Source organism: Chlorocebus sabaeus, chromosome 13 (assembly GCF_047675955.1).
Source record: "Chlorocebus sabaeus isolate Y175 chromosome 13, mChlSab1.0.hap1, whole genome shotgun sequence".
NCBI lineage: Eukaryota > Metazoa > Chordata > Mammalia > Primates > Cercopithecidae > Chlorocebus > Chlorocebus sabaeus.
Window position 1 is genome coordinate 9,903,517 of NC_132916.1, and position 18,048 is coordinate 9,921,564.

Here is an 18,048-nt window from a genome sequence, read left to right on the forward strand (position 1 = left end):
TTATATATATTTATAAATAATATTTTATAAATTATGAAGTCATGTTTGTAAAGGAAGACTAATGGGGTGGGACTTCATGAACCATATGGTATGACAGACTACAAAACCCATATGGGTGCCTTTAAAGGAAAAAAGAATAATGGGTCAACAGAGAGCTCTGACAACAACCCAGGTATATATGGATCTTGATATATGAGAAATTTGGCTATAATTTCATTTGAACATACAGGGTTCTTTAGTAAATGGCATTGAGGAAATGGCTCATTATAAGACCCTAAATGAAACTGGCTTACATCCTTATACTTTATCTAGAAGGAGACACTAAATGTGTATAGGGATCTAAAAGTAAAAGATAAAATGATGATATAAATGAAAGACATGTAGAAAAATATCCTTGTGATTTGAGGATGGTGAAATTTTCCAACTAAAGTCAATTTATAAAGCAAAATAATGATAATATTATAATAATAGACACTAATAATGGTGATGATGTTAACAGACACAAAGTTGATGAATAATGTGTAAACATTTTTCTTTTAAAGTGTATTTTAAATGGGTGCAGATTAAAGTTCATAATATAAATGATGTATTTCACACAGGTCTGCCTATTATCACATTTTTTTGCCCTGAAATGTTCAAAAAAATTTCTGGGAATTTATAAAATGTTTAATGATCCAAAAAAAAAAAATTTCCGGGCGCGGTGGCTCAAGCCTGTAATCCCAGCACTTTGGGAGGCCAAGACGGGTAGATCACGAGGTCAAGAGATCGAGACCATCCTGGCTAACACAGTGAAACCCCGTCTCTACTAAAAAATACAAAAAAAAACTAGCCAGGCGAGGTGGCAGGCACCTGTAGTGCCAGCTACTCGGGAGGCTGAGGCAGGAGAATGGCGTAAACCCGGGAGGCAGAGCTTGCAGTGAGCTGAGATCCAGCCACTGCACTCCAACCCAGGCAACACAGGGAGACTCCGTCTCAAAAAAAAAAAAAAAAAAAAAAAAAAAAAAAAAAAAAAAATTACACCAGCCATACTGTTACTTAAGACCAGGAAAGATTTGCTAATTATGGGATGATAATTTCTTTTTTTTTTTTCATTTTATTTTTATTAAGCACTACATAACACATTGTATGTTACATAATACACTGTATAACCTTCTAGCAGGGGTAGATGGCCATAACTGAGTTATTTTTTTCATCAATCAGGAAAATGCTTCCTTAATCAATGTTCTCCAAACCCTTTGACACATAGTGACGATTAACTCCAGAGATGCGCCTATCTCTTTCCATCAGATTCCAGTGATACCCAAAATGAGCAATCCTTTTTTCCTTGCCCCCGTTAGTGAACCTCTAGATGTACGCAGTAGCCACTCCTGGAATAAACAAGCACACGCCCATGGCGGCGAGTCCCGGGAGAACCTCGAACCACATCTCTGCCCCGTTATCTAGGCCAAAACCCTGGGGACGATAATTTCTTAATACCAGGCCCAGACTGTGAAGTGTTCATGAATCCCACCTCTTTTTGAAGCCTCAAATTTATGTCTAAGTCACCAATCCCTACTTGCTACCAGAAATATTATAACAGAATAAAATATATTCATTTGTACATTATTATTTTGAATATCCTCTAATTAGAAGACATTGTTCAAAATGTTATGACAATGAGACATGATACCTGTCCTCAGGTAGTGTGCTATACATAGATAACATTATATACTCTTCAGAACACACTCCATAGTTGTTCTATTTCATTTAGAAAGTGAACACATTTTTAAAGTACTAAAGTAATTATTTTTTCACTTTCTGAATATACGAGTTGCTTGATTATGTGTCTTCTGGCTTTCTTTCTGGAAGTTTTAAATTAAACCTGTTTCCTTTACAGGCTATTTTAGGAGATTCACATTTTCTGTGTAATGTTAAATTTAACCAAAACATAATTTTTCAGTTATAAGCAAAAGTTCTATTTTAAAATGTAAAATCTAAAAGTTCATAAGAAAATCAGGTATACTTTCAAAAACTATTTCTATAGAGTCAGTAGGCTTGTATAAATAGAACTTTATGTGAATTTGCCACAAAAATATAGTATAATTTTACCAGGAGTTTCTTAAATTATTTCTTATCCAAGAAGTCTAATAATTATTTATTGTAAGACTGTTGCAATTTCTGCCATGATGTCAGTGATTTATTAACAAGTTGAATAGTTTGTTTTAGGTTTATTTATTCATTTTTCTATATTATGCAAACTTTTCTGCCTTCAAGTAAAAGTTTCATATGCTTACATTTTAACTTCAAAACAAAAAGGATATAGAACTACATATGAAAGTGTCATTGAATATATTTTTGGGTTTGGGCCAGTCTTGATACCACTGGATCAAGTGTCTAAATCTTTTTGTCTAAGGCAATTACATGCACTGACATATTTTCTCTCTTTATTATGCCTCAGAAAACAAAATAATCTTGCTTCTTAAATCCTTATAGTAAAATGATATAGAAATCATTCCTTTAAACAATTCTAGAGTACATATCATTGTATTATCCATACACATACCAAAATTATTATGATAAGCTTCATTAAATGAAGTGCTTTGGGATAATAAACTTTCAACTCTCATATGGGTTGAAACTTAGCTCATCTATACACAATTATCTTTCATATATTTTTCCCAAATACATATGTCATGTACTTAAAATAAAAGTTTGACTATATTATAGCTTCAGATTTTATGACTTTTCATACTTTAATTTCATATCTCAAATAAAATGTTTTTACACATGTTATACAATTTTGTACCACCTGAAACAGATTTTTATTTTCATTTATATTTAAATAGTTTTTATAGGTATAATCTTTTTGCCTTGCTATTCAAATTATCTTCTAAGACTTGGAATTTCATGCAGCCTTTTGTGCAGAATATTTAAAAAGATGACCTTTGTCTTGAGCATAGCTTGTTCAAGTTTAAAATGCATTTGTTGACAATATTAAAGCAACATCAGTGGAGCATCCACAGTTTATAAGGCATTTGGGTCATAACTTTAGGACTCAGGATAATAAGTAAAGCAATACATTTCATTTTTTCTATTCCTAGAAAATGTTTTCATTAAAAATGTAAGTAATAAAAAACTAATAATTATAAAATTTTAACATTAGATCATATTTTCAACTTATAGATTTTTACCCAGTAGGCTGCTGCTTTTTACTTTTATCATATTATTCATCATTTGAATGATGAAATTCAAATTTAAGTATATTTTAAAATTTTTATGTTTAATAATGCAGTTAGCAATACATTCATAAAGCATTTTAGTCCAATTTAGTTTCTCAAGGAAAATTTCTTTACAGAATATTTTCAAGTTTTCAATAAAATGTGTAGGCCACTATAATTTTCATCAAAATTGATATTTTATCAAAATTGATGTACTTCTCACTGAAAAACTTTCAATGGGATAGCCATTTATCTTCGTACTGAGTACCAATGTACACATATATATTACCATTTATTTGAATTTATTAATTATGCTGACAAAATGCTTGACATACTAGTACATGGTTAGGTGAAAGGCGATGAGTGCTTTTGGTAAATTGGCGAAATTTATTTTAGCTCAGTGATTTTCAGGGAGTCTGTTTTGTCTTCTAGAGGCACCCTGGCAATTTCTAGAGTCATTGTCAATATTCAGAATAATTGACTGGAACAGTTGACATTTAGCATGTGGGTAATGAATGATGAATGTTATAATCTTTCAATGCACAGAATAGTTCAGGCAAAGAAAACATTTTTCATGGATTGCACAATTTCTAAAAGTTGCAGCATGCGTTAATGTGTATATAAAACCTATATATAAATATCCAAGCCTAGATCTGAATTTCATATCACATATTGGCACAAAATATTTTTACAAATTTTAATAACCATTGACTATAGCAGGAATGAATCTTTTCTGTTAAAGAAATAAATACTATTTTTCATTCAGAAATTTCTTAGAATTTGTTAACCATATTGAAAAAAATACATCATCCTACTTCAGTGTCTGTTAGGAAACAACTATTATCAGTCCTTATTTATGGCTGCCAAACCCACGGCAATTCTGTGTATGGGTGCAAACAGCTAACCACTTCAGTGTATCTTCTAGTTCAGTTATTCTTTAGTATTTTTGTATAGAAATAGTGGTCTTATAAATTAGTGATCTTTTATGTTGTTTATATTAGAGTTAGGGAATTATCTTGGCTAATTTTTAATATTAGGTATGTAGGTAGGATACATTATGAATTCCATTGTATGAAGTAAAGAGTGTGCTACAAAAACCAGAAATGTACTATTAACAGAAAGTATTGATCTGATTGATTTTATTGTATCTGTTTCAAGAAGTACAAAACTAAGTAGATTATGCACCTTTAAAAGTATAACTAATAGAGGATCCAAACAAAGTATTTCAGAATTATAAGAAATAAATCACATCACCAATTCACAAAATAAAGAAAACACAATTCACATTTCAAAACAGAAAACAAAAATATTATAAACACATAAAAGATATATTGGTTTGGTTATTAACATCTACTAAACTACCTTAAAAATCAAATTAAAACAGACCAATTCTAGGTTGTTTAAGAGGTTCATTATAACAATTTGACTTAGAAGAATTACAAAATATATAATAGACAAACTTACTGGAGAGATCCTGATGAGAACAAGGCTGGAACTACAGACTTGATATATCAAGGTGGAATTTAAGACAGAAAGTGTTAAACCAGATAAAAAGTAGTTTTTATTTAGCTTTATGTTGACATACTAAAAGCATTTTGCATTACAATCAATAATACCTGCTATTAATGTAGGCTCTTGAAAGTAGTTAAGTATATGAACAAGTCAAAATATGAGGAAGTATAGATTGGATAGGAAGAAACACAATTATTGTGGTTTATAGATGATATGATTAAAAATATAGTAAAATTAAATTGCTTTAAAAACCTATTAGAAATAAAATAATTTTATATTGTGGTCTACTGAAAAATTAACATGAGAAATATATAGATTTCCAATAAGAAATAAATGTCATTTAGAAAATAAACTGAAGAAAAATATCTTACTTACAATAGTAACCCAAAAGGTAAAATACCTAGGAATAAACTGTTATAAATGCATAACAAAAGAAAATCTCAAAATTATAATGAAGGATTTAAGAAGATATTAAATGCTTTCAATCGCTTGGCATGTTCTTGGGTACAAAGTCTCAATGGTTTAAAGATGGTAACTCTAAATGCATATGTAAATTCTATAAGGTCTCATAGAAAACAAAAATAAAACTTTTGTTTTACTATATATAGAGGATAAAAGTTGGAAGAAAGAATAAAACTGTAAGAGTTTGAGAAAATACATTAAAACAAGGTATTAAAATATGTTCTGGGGTGTTAAATCAAACACCTTCCACTGAGGGAGACTATGACTCACATATATGAGTCATATGCATGTGTATACCTTATATATAAATATATGTACTTATCTATATGAATTTATTTCAATATAAATAGCATTTCTAATCAATGGTAGAAAAGAAATTACGCCATTTAAAAATATATCAGGCAATTCATTTATGAAATAAAACCATCGCTTTCTAGAAGAGAATGAGAGTGAATATTTGTGTATCTTGAAATGGGGAGGCTTTTCTAAACATGACACAAGATTGAGAAGCAGTTACAGGAAAAACAGATACAGGTGTTATATTAAAATGTAAAATTTATGAAGGCATACATTCCAAAGACATTCAAGCACCTAGAAAAATTATTTACAGTACATTAGACAAAATGGCATCATTTTAATTTAAAGATAATTTATAGGTACTCCTGTTAAATATGACCAATGTAGTACATGGTTTTCTATTTTTTCTAAAACCTATTAAAATTATGATCAAAGGGAACAAAGAGCATGAGAGAGGAAACGGTAGAATAAATAAGTAGATTACTCAACAGACTAGAACCACCAAACTAAGTTGGTAGCAGAGCGGAAGCCACTAAACAAGCCGAACACTCAAAAGACAGGCACTGTACTCATCAGGCATTCCTGCGGGTGGGACCATGGTGAGACTGAAAATCAGAGAACTGGTTGAAAGCTTTATGAGCAAACAGTTAAACTCCTAAATTCTCTCTTTTATCCTGTGTAACAGCCCGTTCCATTCTTGAGCAGTACACAGAGCCCAGGGATGTGGTGCAATACTACAGAGCAGAAATTAAGTAAAAGGCTACTCACAAAACAAAGCTAACAAGGTCTTTTTCCCTATTCTGCTCTAAAAATGTGGGTGGCCAGGCCACTTCCACTGACTGTCACTGACTGACTGACTCTAGGAAAAAGAATACAGACTCCAAGAGAGAGAGTTCTTAAATCAGCCAGGTCTCTGCTTGATCACAATGCAATAAAGTTAGTCACTGGAAAGCCACTCACAATGAATACATGGAATTTCAAACCACAGTTTTTGGTTTTTTATTTTTCAGTATATGTGGAGAGTGAAGCATAACCATATATGTTAAGAAATTCTCTAACTTCACAGCAAGAGACCAAAGTTAGTTGGGAATTGGAAGGTGGGGAGAGAATTCAGAGGAAATACAAAGAAGAGGAGCATGTTAAACTTTTGAAAAAACTCCAAAACTTAAGATTACTGCCCTCAAAGTAATCAGAGAAAGGCAGAAAAAAAATGGTTTTCAGATCTACAATGTGTGCACATTTTTAGTTCTCAAGAGGTCCAACTAAAAATAATATACTTCACTTAAAATAGGAAGTCAAGTAAGGAAAAAGATGAGGAATTTAGGAAACTGACAATCCAAACCAGAAAATAGGAGATAAAGCTTCCCAGGAAGAAGGTGAAGAGTCGCCCCGGAAGATACTGTGCACTGAGCCTGCGGATCTACCCATTCAGAAAAGGTGCTTCTAAGGACAAAAAGACTGAGGCGGAGAGAATATCCAATGTATTTTGTATATTGAGGGACATGGGGAAGTAATGAAGACTGGGTGCTTAGAATAAGTAAACAAAACTAAAGTGATTAGTAACTGCCAGGAAAACAAAAATGTTCTGTAAAAGTACATGCATACTACCTCTTTCAGCTATAAATGATATCACTAAAGTCATAATTATATAAAATTAATATTAATTTATCACATAACTGACCTAATTTTATATTGGGAGAATAAAAAAAGGGCTTGGTGTGTGTATCTGTGTGTGTGTGTATGTGTGTGTGTGTGTGTATGTGTGTGTCTGTTTTGGGGTAAAGAACAGCGTAAGAAATTTAAATACTTCTCTTCTGTAGGATGAAGTCAATGAATAATGTCTAAATGTGTTTTTTATTAAGTAATAAATGTAAAGTATTTTATTTGGAAATATTGAGATAAATGAAAACCCAGAAATAAACATCTTAAAGTAGTTACATATAGGTGGCATGAGTTAGAAATGGGAATGCACTATAATATTTTACTCTCTGAAGACTCTATAGTTATTCTATAAGAAATATTTGCGTTTATTGTAGGAATATTTACATAGTATTTGATGAAAATGTAAATTAAAAATAAACCAGAAAATTAAAACATGAAAATAAATTTAAAACCAAAATGCTTGGCATTTCAGAAATTTTGGACGACTTCCAATGCATCAGAAGCAAGACTTTCCTAAGAACATCCCAATGAACTTTCAACCAATGGCCATTAGAGAGCAACAGATTGCTGACTCGGTGTTTGGGGGGGTCGGGGGAGAGAGGCAGGAGGCTGAAGTGTGTGGTGCAAAGGAGAAGGAAGTGTTGATATCTTATTTTCTTTTGTGCTAATTATAAAATTAGTGTGATAACTATAAATTATTTATTGTAAAAAAATTACCAAAAGCAGATTGTTGTTAGGAAACAAAAAGGTAAATGACCAGTAACTTTGCAAAAAAGTGCAGTTATTCATAAATTAAACACATAAAAATGACAGCAAAATAAGATAGGTTTTCCAGCTAGACTGGTAAATACTAAAACATTTTATGATATGCAGAACTCTCCAGTATTTAGGAAGCCCAGCATTTTGAACATCAGAAATGAAAATATAAGTTGCTATAGCCTTTCTGGAGAGGGATTTGATAAGAACTATTAAAATTAAAAACGTGTATTCCTTTTGATTAATGCCAGTTCTGCAATGGATTTATCCTATGGGTCCTCTTTATAGAGTCCACCAATATATTTGAATGAGTACTTCCATTTCTGTATAAATACTAGCACAATAAATTAAAACACATAGTAACTACAGTGCCTTCAGATGATAAAATATTATGGTACATTCACATGATAGAATATTTGCAACCTTTGGAAACAAAATGTGCTAATTTGGATTGGTATCTCAGACATATCATTAAATGGAAAGAAAATTTCAGAGCATTATATATTACTAAGATATCATTTTTGAGAATTTAAATATATATATACATATGTGTGTGTAGGTAGATTTGTACTGTAGGTAGGTTGATATAGAAATGCTAATGCTAGACAATAAGGGAATGTGCCTATGTTGTGTCAAAAAGAAAATTTGAAAAATTCCAAAATTGGAAACAAGTAGGTTATTGCTCTGACTACAACTCATTAAATTTTAAAAAGATGAGTACAAATTTTAAAAAGATGAGTCCTTCTCTTGTGGACATTAAAGCTCAATGAAACAAACATCAAGTGGTTAATATAAAAATATATGCAATATAATGAAATATAAAAATCAAGTCAATTACCATTTCAAATTTGCTATGGCCAAATGCAGGTTCCTAGTTTCTACCCCAAATTTTCTCCTTTTAAATATTCCTCTTAATAAAAGGTGTCACTATGTCCACACAGCTCAGACTTAAAAAGGAATCATTCTTCATAGGCTATGTAGGTTTTAGAGACTTAAGGCAAGATCCTAATAGATAACTGGCAAACCCTATTTCAATTATTACAGTTTTTGTTTGTTATAGTATCTGATTGAGCTGGTACCTCCACATTACTCTTAATTTTCAAAAATATTCTCAACACATTATGTTTCCATATATAACTTAGAGTCAACCTCTTGATACCTTCATTGAGAAATTGATAAATTAGAGATTAGCTCAGGAAGAATTATAAAGATAGACCTTCATGTTCTTGTACAGGATATCCTGTCCATTTAGGAAGGAACTTTCTAAAATTTCCTTTTTATTTTCATGGAATAACAAACAGCATTATGACTAAAACTTGTATAGTGGAGGCACGGAACTTGACATTATACCTAGGGCCCCATGTAATCTACCACCCCAATCAGAACATAAAGCTAAAGTGTGGCCCATAAAAATTTGCAACATAAACCAAAATGGAAACTAATATTGACACGGAAAAGTATAATTCTTTATGAGATCTCCTAGAAATGAGAGAAGTTAGCTTGACACAAATGTTTTCTTCTCTTAAAAAAGCATAGATACTGTGGATAAAAAAGTTATGAAATGAGACCAAAGTAAAAATAAATAGCCACTTGAATAAAATTGGGGAAAAGTAGAGTTAACATAGTAACTCGATTTTACTATTAACATAGTAAAATAATTCCCATTAAAGTAGTAAGGAATGGGATTAGCATTACAAATGTCAGGTCTGTGATGTGAGAAGGGAATTTATAATTTTTTTTTTTTGGAGTCTCGCTCTGTTGCCCAGACTGGGGTGCAGTGGCATGATCTCGGCTCACTGCAGCCTCCACCTCCCGGGTTCAAACAATTCTCTTGCCTAGCTGGGATTACAGGTGTGCACCACCACGCCAGGCTAATTTTTTCTGTATTTTTAGTAGAGACGGAATGGGGTTTCACCATGTTGGTCAGGCTGGTCTCGAACTCCTGACCTTGTGATCCACCCACCTCGGCCTCCCAAAGTGCTGGGATTACAGGCATAGGCCACCGTGCCTGGCTTAGAATATTTTAAATGTAAAGAAAATAGAAAATATAAAAGATGTCATTAACAAATAATCATGACGATGAACTACCAACATACTGATAAATGTTGCTACTAAGTGCTAATAAATAATAATCAAAAGTAGAATATAAAACCAATTCCTGGCCCATATAAACAGCTGATATTATCACTAGGAATTGTAAAATAAGTATCAATGTATCTGGTTTAACACCATGAGCTGAAATATTTTTTAAAATAAAAATAATTACAGAAGAAGACTTGTTCTTTTTAAAGTTCAGTGCCAAAAACATCAAGTAGAACATTAACTGTGGAGTTCTGATAGGAAAAACATTAACTAACAAATAATGTGGAGGCATATTGCTTTAATTCTGTGGGAAAAAAGAAAAATTAATATCACTTTGGGTAGTTGAAAGTAATAATATTAACAAATATCACATTTTTTAAATTATGCATTTTGTAAGTAAGATGATAGACCACGTGTAATAACATATAGTCGCTAAAATGACAAATTTTAGCATGTGGATGTATATACAGTTAATTTTGCCTACCTGTAAAATGAATGGCAGTTGGGGAAAATATGCTAAATTACATGAAAGTTTTTGAGAAATGCAACAATTTAAGAAACTGTAGACTGAGCTATTTAATTGTACAAATAAGAACAATAATCAACATTATACAAATGCTACTATATTTATTAATAAAAAATATAGGCATAGAGCAATATAATAATACTAAGTAAAAACATTGTACCTAGAATACAAAGTGAAAATGTGCACATGGCTTTACAGAAAGCCATTATTAGTGAGCTATTTTGTTAATATCTGTGACATCAATTATTGATACTAAAAATGTATTATCTCTTTCAGCCCCAGAAAGTATGGAATGTTTACAATGTTTATAAAAAATTGACTATATTTTCCAAGTCAAAGTTGTCTATTCTCTAATCATTTAATATAATTAAAAAAAGATTGTACACAAGAACCTACTTAAGAATTTGCTCACGTGTTAACACCTTATTTTTGTTTTACTTTAAAAACTATTATACTTTTTCTACTTTTAGACATTTTAAGAATTATGTTTTTATTTAATTTTAGTTTATTTTGGTATTCAGCCTATTGTTAGAAAATTTTCTGTTGAATTATAAACTGACACTTTGTATAAATGTATGATGTACAAAGTGATGTTTTGATTTATAAATAAAATGTGGAGTAATTAAATCAAACTAGTTAACATATTCATCACCTCAAATATTTAATATTTGTGATGAGAACATTTGAAATTTACTTTCCTAACAATTTTGAAATGTATTTAATACTCTATTATTAACCTATACTCACCATGCTGTGCAATGGAACTACATATATACATATATGTATTCCTCCTGTCTGAAATTTTGTTTTCATCAACCATCACCCCCCTGCCCGCCCCGCTCAAATCCTCCATCATCTGTAACAGTTACTCCACTCTCTGTTACTATGACTTGAATCATTTTAGATTCCATATACTAAGTGAGAACATGTGTTATTTATTTTTCTGTATCTGGCTTATTTCACTTAGCCTAAGGTTCTCCAGTTCCATTCGTGTTGTCGCAAATGACAAAATATCCTTCTTTAAGGCTGAATAGTATTTCACGGCCTATATATACCACTTGAAGTCAGTTTGTTGAAGTCACATCTGTACTCCCATGTTCATTTCAGTACTATTCACAATAGCCAAGATATGGAATCAACCTGTTATTCATCAACAGATGAATGGATAAAAATTTTTTAACATAGACGTACTGTTTACGTCTATGTTAAATACTTCTCCAATGTTAAATACTAAAGTGTTTATCTAGAAATGGAGTTCTCCTACAGAAGAACTTACAGAACCTGGTTGGTCTGTTATGAACTTTCAAAAGAAGTCCCAATATCATTAGCATTCAATCCACACCCGTTCTCTTTATGATATGATGCATGGTAGAAATATATGGTTTTCTCTCTCATGCTATGTGGTTATCAAGGCTTTATCCTTTCTTGGTTGAGATTTCAAGTAAAATACTGACATGCACGAGTGATTACACATTCAAATGTACATTTATGTGATTTTTCAAAAGTGTGCAGCTGCAAGCATTCACAGAGTTATATTGAGAGTGATCTTTCTGAAATACAAGAAAATAACATAATGTACAAAGCTCAGGTCACTATTTCCAACTTTTTTTTTTTTTTTTTTTTTTGAGACGGAGTCTCTGTCGCCCAGGCTGGAGTGCAGTGGCCGGATCTCGGCTCACCGCAAGCTCCGCCTCCTGGGTTTACGCCATTCTCCTGCCTCAGCCTCCGGAGTAGCTGGGACTACAGGCGCCCGCCACCTCGCCCGGCTAGTTTTTTTTTGTTTTTTTTTTTTTGTATTTTTTAGTAGAGACGGGGTTTCACCATGTTAGCCAGGATGGTCTCGATCTCCTGACCTCGTGATCCACCCGTCTCGGCCTCCCAAAGTGCTGGGATTACAGGCTTGAGCCACCGCGCCCGGCTATTTCCAACTTTTAAAACTGTATTTCAAAGTCTAATTTCCAGTGAGTAGGCAGAGACTTTAATTATTCCACAATAAAAACTACATACATGGTGAGTTATAAAAGGAAATTATTTTATTGTTAATTATAGTAAAAATACATCTGAAATATTCTGTTGAATATTAACATTTATCTTAAATTTGGCTGGTTTTACTAACAGGTACTATTTCTAATAAGAGTAGTGGAATATCAAATTAATATACTCAAAATATTTAAAAAAGGGATTGTTAGTAATGTTACTTAATGAGAGATGGTATAGATAATATTCCAGATTTTCCAAGTATCACTTCATTAATGATATATGTATACAAAAAACTTATATACGATTTTGTCACATATATATGACAAAAAACTTACCTCAATAGTTAGGTGTTATTATTTCTATGTATCAGATGAATTAATATCACAAAATAGCACTAGGAATTATAATTTTACATTACAGGTATGTGAAAATTACATCTCCCACAGACCAAATTAAAAAAAATGAAATCATGTAAAAATAACTTCCAAATATTTATTAAACCTAAATTCATAAGAAAAACTTAGTTATAGATATTTATGATATAAATTGTACAGCACTATTTTGTTAGTATAGCTTGAAACTAGCATTCTATGTGAAATGTCAGGGAGCCCAAAAAGATAACTTCACTATTAATAATTTCCAGCAGCCTCTAATTAGCTAACATATCTTGAAAATATATGTATTACATAAAAACTAAAGTTATGATTCATCCAACACGTCTGATACAGACATCTGTATTTGAGAACACATTTCCCAGTGCGAACACTCAGCGGTTGTGCAGTGCTGGAGGTGGCCTGGATGGCAGAATGGAGGGAGGGGCTGAATTAAGGGATGTTTTGTTGATTAATGAGTCATTGTCTATTGGAAGAGTGGTTAACAAAATGAAAATTAGTAGCATTCTTTTGGAGATGCTTAGTAGGTAGGGGAAGTCAGAATGTCAAAATAATCTATAAGGAGATTATTCTTTATGATCAACCAGTTATCAAGTTTTAGGTAGGAAAGAGCCGGTGTTGACTCACAACGGATATAGACAACAGATATGGTTTGGAAGACAAGATGTTGGATTCAAGGTTGTTTATTAACTCGAGGTGAAAAGTAGTTTGTTCTGAGCCTTTTTCTAGATGGAACATAAAGTTTCTGAAATATTTTTTATTTTGTAGTAGTGATGACCTTATGATTGTCTTCTCATATCTTTCCCAACTCATTGGATTTTTAGGTTGTGCTGTATTATTCTTTAATAGAATAAAGGTTGTTTGAAGGATTTGGGTCAAAACACGAACTACTTGAATTTTCAATGGAATGGGAATAAAAAGCAAGTGAAAGATGTTCAGGATGGGAAGCACTGTTTTGATAGTGACATCTAGGACCGCTTTATTTTTTTTTTTTTTTTGAGACGGAGTCTTGCTCTGTAGCCCGGGCTGGACTGCAGTGGCCGGATCTCAGCTCACTGCAAGCTCCGCCTCCCGGGTTTACGCCATTCTCCTGCCTCAGCCTCCGGAGTAGCTGGGACTACAGGCGCCCGCCACCTCGCCCGGCTAGTTTTTTGTATTTTTAGTAGAGACGGGGTTTCACCGTGTTAGCCAGGATGGTCTCGATCTCCTGACCTCGTGATCCGCCCGTCTCGGCCTCCCAAAGTGCTGGGATTACAGGCTTGAGCCACCGCGCCCGGCCTAGGACCGCTTTATTAATGAAAATATGTATCAGGTGTTTTGTGTGAGTGTGTGTGTGTTTATCTATGTGTGTCATTCAGATGCTGGGAACACAGTGGTGAGAAATAATTTTTGCTTACATGGAGCTTACAGTAGAGTGGAGAAATAGACCTGAACCACTTGCTTATGTAAATACAGTCGATCCTCATTATTTGCAGATTCTGTGTTTGCAAATTTGCCTGAGTGCTAAAATTTATTTATAATCCCAAGATTAATACTCACTGCATCTTTTGCAATTTTTCATGGGCATGTACAGAGGGGCAAAAATGTTGGTGACTGCTGTGCACACTCTAGGCTGATATCAAACAAGGTGACATTCTGAGTAAGCATCTTGTTTCAGCCCTGTGTAAACCAATGTTCTTTTTGTGGCCTATTGTTTGCTACTTTTTTTTTTTTTTTTTTTTTTTTTGCATTTTGTGCTTTTTTTTTTTTTTTTTGTGATTTTGTTGTTTAAAACGGTGCCCAACCCTAGGGCTGAGATCCTGTCTAGTGTAGCACGAGAAGGCCATGTTGTACCTTAGGGAGAAAATTCATATGTTGGGTAAGCTTTGTTCAGGCATGAGTTATCAGTACCAATATGAGCTCAATGTCAATTAATCACCAGTACGTATTAAATAAGGTGCTGTTATCCAGAAACACACACAGAACAAGGTTATATATTGATCAATTGACAAAAATGTAAGCAGAGGCTCCCAGGAAACTAACCCTGTATTTCTCTCAGGAACAATTATGCAGTATTCACTAACTCAGTGTTGGTGGCAGCTTCATAGACCATAACTACCATGGATAATGAGAACTGACTATACATATAAAATTACAATTGGTAAGTGCTTTTCAGAATAAGCAGTTGGTATTACATAAGTGTATACTTTTGTTTATGGAGAAGGCAGATATAGCATTGAGTTAGGTTGTCCAGGAACATATTCCTGAGGACATGGTGTGGTGTTAAAGTATAAAAGTAGAATAGGTTTTAATAAGATTAAAAGAGAGTGGGTGTGTCATCCCAGACCAATGGAACTGACTTCTTGGTGAGAAAGCATGGTTTTTATCAAGGACCTGAAAGAAAGCCAGTGTCACTAGAGCTTAGCATTGAGCTATAATCGTCAAGAGAGGTCTAGATTATGCAAAACCTTATAGATCCTCAGTCTAAATACTAAAAAGCCATTGAGAGGGGCAAGTGGTCCAATGATAAAAATAAAAATTAGTTTTTATTTTTGAAAAACATTTATCTAGCAAAGAATAACTCAGAGATGACAGCTTAGACAACTGTGATGGCAGAAGAGAGAAAGAGAGGAGATTAAACTTATATTTGAGGCCATCTAAGGAAATTAAAAGGTGTTTCTCTCACTGGACAGACAGTAGCTAAAGATAAAATAAGGCCAGCAACTAAATTTAACAGGTTGACTCAAGGTGACAAAGTGGCAGGCTATTCTAACATGAATGAGAAGAACAAAGATAAATCACTTTTCATATTTTAATCTCATTTGGTTAAAAATCCACTTTATATTCAGAAAGTAGGAACCCATTTTTCTTTTTTCAGGAGTGAAATGAGAGTTAATTCACAGGAGAATAAACAACTGTGACCTCATAGCATATGAGATTACTTTTCTTTCATGAATAGAATATAATTAATTGCAAGTAGTTTTTAAGGGAAAGAGTGGAAAACTTTTATCTTGTTTGCCTAATCTGTGGAGGTAGCAAAAATTGTTGGTTTAATCCTGTTTTAGGATATTATATGCATATTATCTCTTCTTTTTTTTTCAGAAAGACAAATACCTTCTTCAATACCTTATTATTATTTTTGCTTTATGAGATTCTTGGTTATATACTATGGCTTTTAAATAAATATTTGCATGATTCAGAACAGGTCGGTTTTTTGACTCAGAGACTAATCATCTGAGAATGATTTTTGAAAACCATGGATTTATATACTCAGAAAGTTCTTTAAAGATAGCCAAAGGCAAATCTTCCATTTTAGAGAGGAGTAAAATGAAACCCAAAGAGATGAAGTGACTTTGAATCACTGATTTGTAGCATTCCTTTAACGAAACCACACACCTCCATATTGCACAACTCCTTCAGGGCACAGCCTCTGAGCTCCTGAAAAGCTGCTCTGTGGGACTGCAGGTTCCTGCTTCTGAGACCAGAGCACTTCTACAATAGGTGGTTTTCATGAGCCATCTTATTAAGTAAAAGCACCCAACTGAGTCATCATCCTCACAAAAATCCATAATGTAATATTTGCTTTACTCTTTGTGGGATCAGCACTTCGATATATATACACATATACACACACACACACACATTGTGGGATCAGCGCACACACACATATATATATACACTCTGATGTGTGTGTATATATATACACACACTCTGATGATTCTTAGTATGTATACAAAGGCAGTTTTCTGAGAACTACTACATTTTTAGCCATATAATAAACAAGCAGAGTAAGTGTAGGTGACCATTAATTATCTAAAGTGCTGTGAAACTTCAACATGTTTTAAATATCTGCTTTCAGTAATTTCTGTGTTTTAAATTTCATGCTTCAGCCATGCTGGTGATGAGAAAAGAGGCTCTGCTTTTTGTCATGGTGTGATGGATGCTAGTGTGCAGAAGGTGATATTTTTCAGAGAAGAGGCAATTATTTGCGTAATAGTCTTTGCCAAGCACTCTGCCCTCCTTTGAAATGAAGAGCATTTCAAATATTGTACAATTATTTGTTATCAGCTACTGTGTTGTGATTCATTTTCTCTGAAAGAATATATAACAAAGACATGGAAATAATTCCTGAAACAATTCACAGGTTTGAGATGCAAGAAGGAATTCAAATGTCAATCCCAAAGTGGGAAGCAGAACTTTAGATTTTGTCAACTGAAAAAGTAAGTGATTCATGCGGGGAGGGGAGGTTATTTTAGAAAAAAAAATGAAAGCAAGAGAAAAGAGGAAAGTATACTATTTCCTTCACCTTTACAGATGACACAGTTGGATATCAGTAACACCAGTTTTGTTTTTGCTTCACGTCAGAAATCTTCAATATCAACACTTAAGCCTAAAAGTCAACTGGAGAGGAGCTATTTAAATAGAGCTGACAAGCATTATAATTGGCTGCTGAGTCCAGAAGCAAGTCAGATTTCATGTGAAGTTTATAGTTTTTCTTTGCTGCTTGAATTTTCAAATCACGTGCTGTGTTTATAATAGCCTTTTAACTGCTATATTCCAGATTCCTTCAGCTCTTCTACTTCAGATCTTCTACACTTGTCCCTGAAACTTAATTCACACGTGTGGTCATAGTATTTGGCCACCTCTGTGGTAGTATTTGAAAAAATTAGAAAAATAGATGAAATTTTGATATATCCCAATCAGGCCTGGAGTTTATATGTCATAAGATTTACTCTTAGAGAGTGTATTTAAATTAAAAGCATTTTCTACATATCCCACAGAAGTACTCCCAAGAGGGAAGTATCTTAACCATGGATAATGCCTAAATATTCACTGATTTATCAACTATCCTTTAAAAGGACATTCAGTGACAAAGGAAACTAAATTTTCCAGAAACCACCTCTTTACTTCGAATTTATCCACCTTAATGGCAATAATACTGCCATGTCTTTTCGTCTCTGTTCCTTCCACACTATAATTGTAGGGTGTTTTTTCCAAATTAATGTATCATAATGTGTTTTCAAATAATATACATCTTGTCTTCAGCAGTGAATATAATTAAGTAGAATTGCTTTCCATAAGCTGATATCACTGAATGTAAAGACAATGACAAAATACTTTCTATGTTATATTAACCATGTCTGGATCTTATAATAAACTTTTCTCTGGATGCTCCGTGGTATCTTTTGGCCCTACGTAAGTG

General features: G+C 32.9%; 1 pseudogene; it reads right to left on the reverse strand.

Annotated features, from left to right (window-relative positions):
- Positions 1-1,086: 1,086 nt before the first annotated feature.
- Positions 1,087-1,448, reverse strand: LOC119625094 (NADH dehydrogenase [ubiquinone] 1 alpha subcomplex subunit 1 pseudogene; annotated as a pseudogene).
- Positions 1,449-18,048: the final 16,600 nt, after the last annotated feature.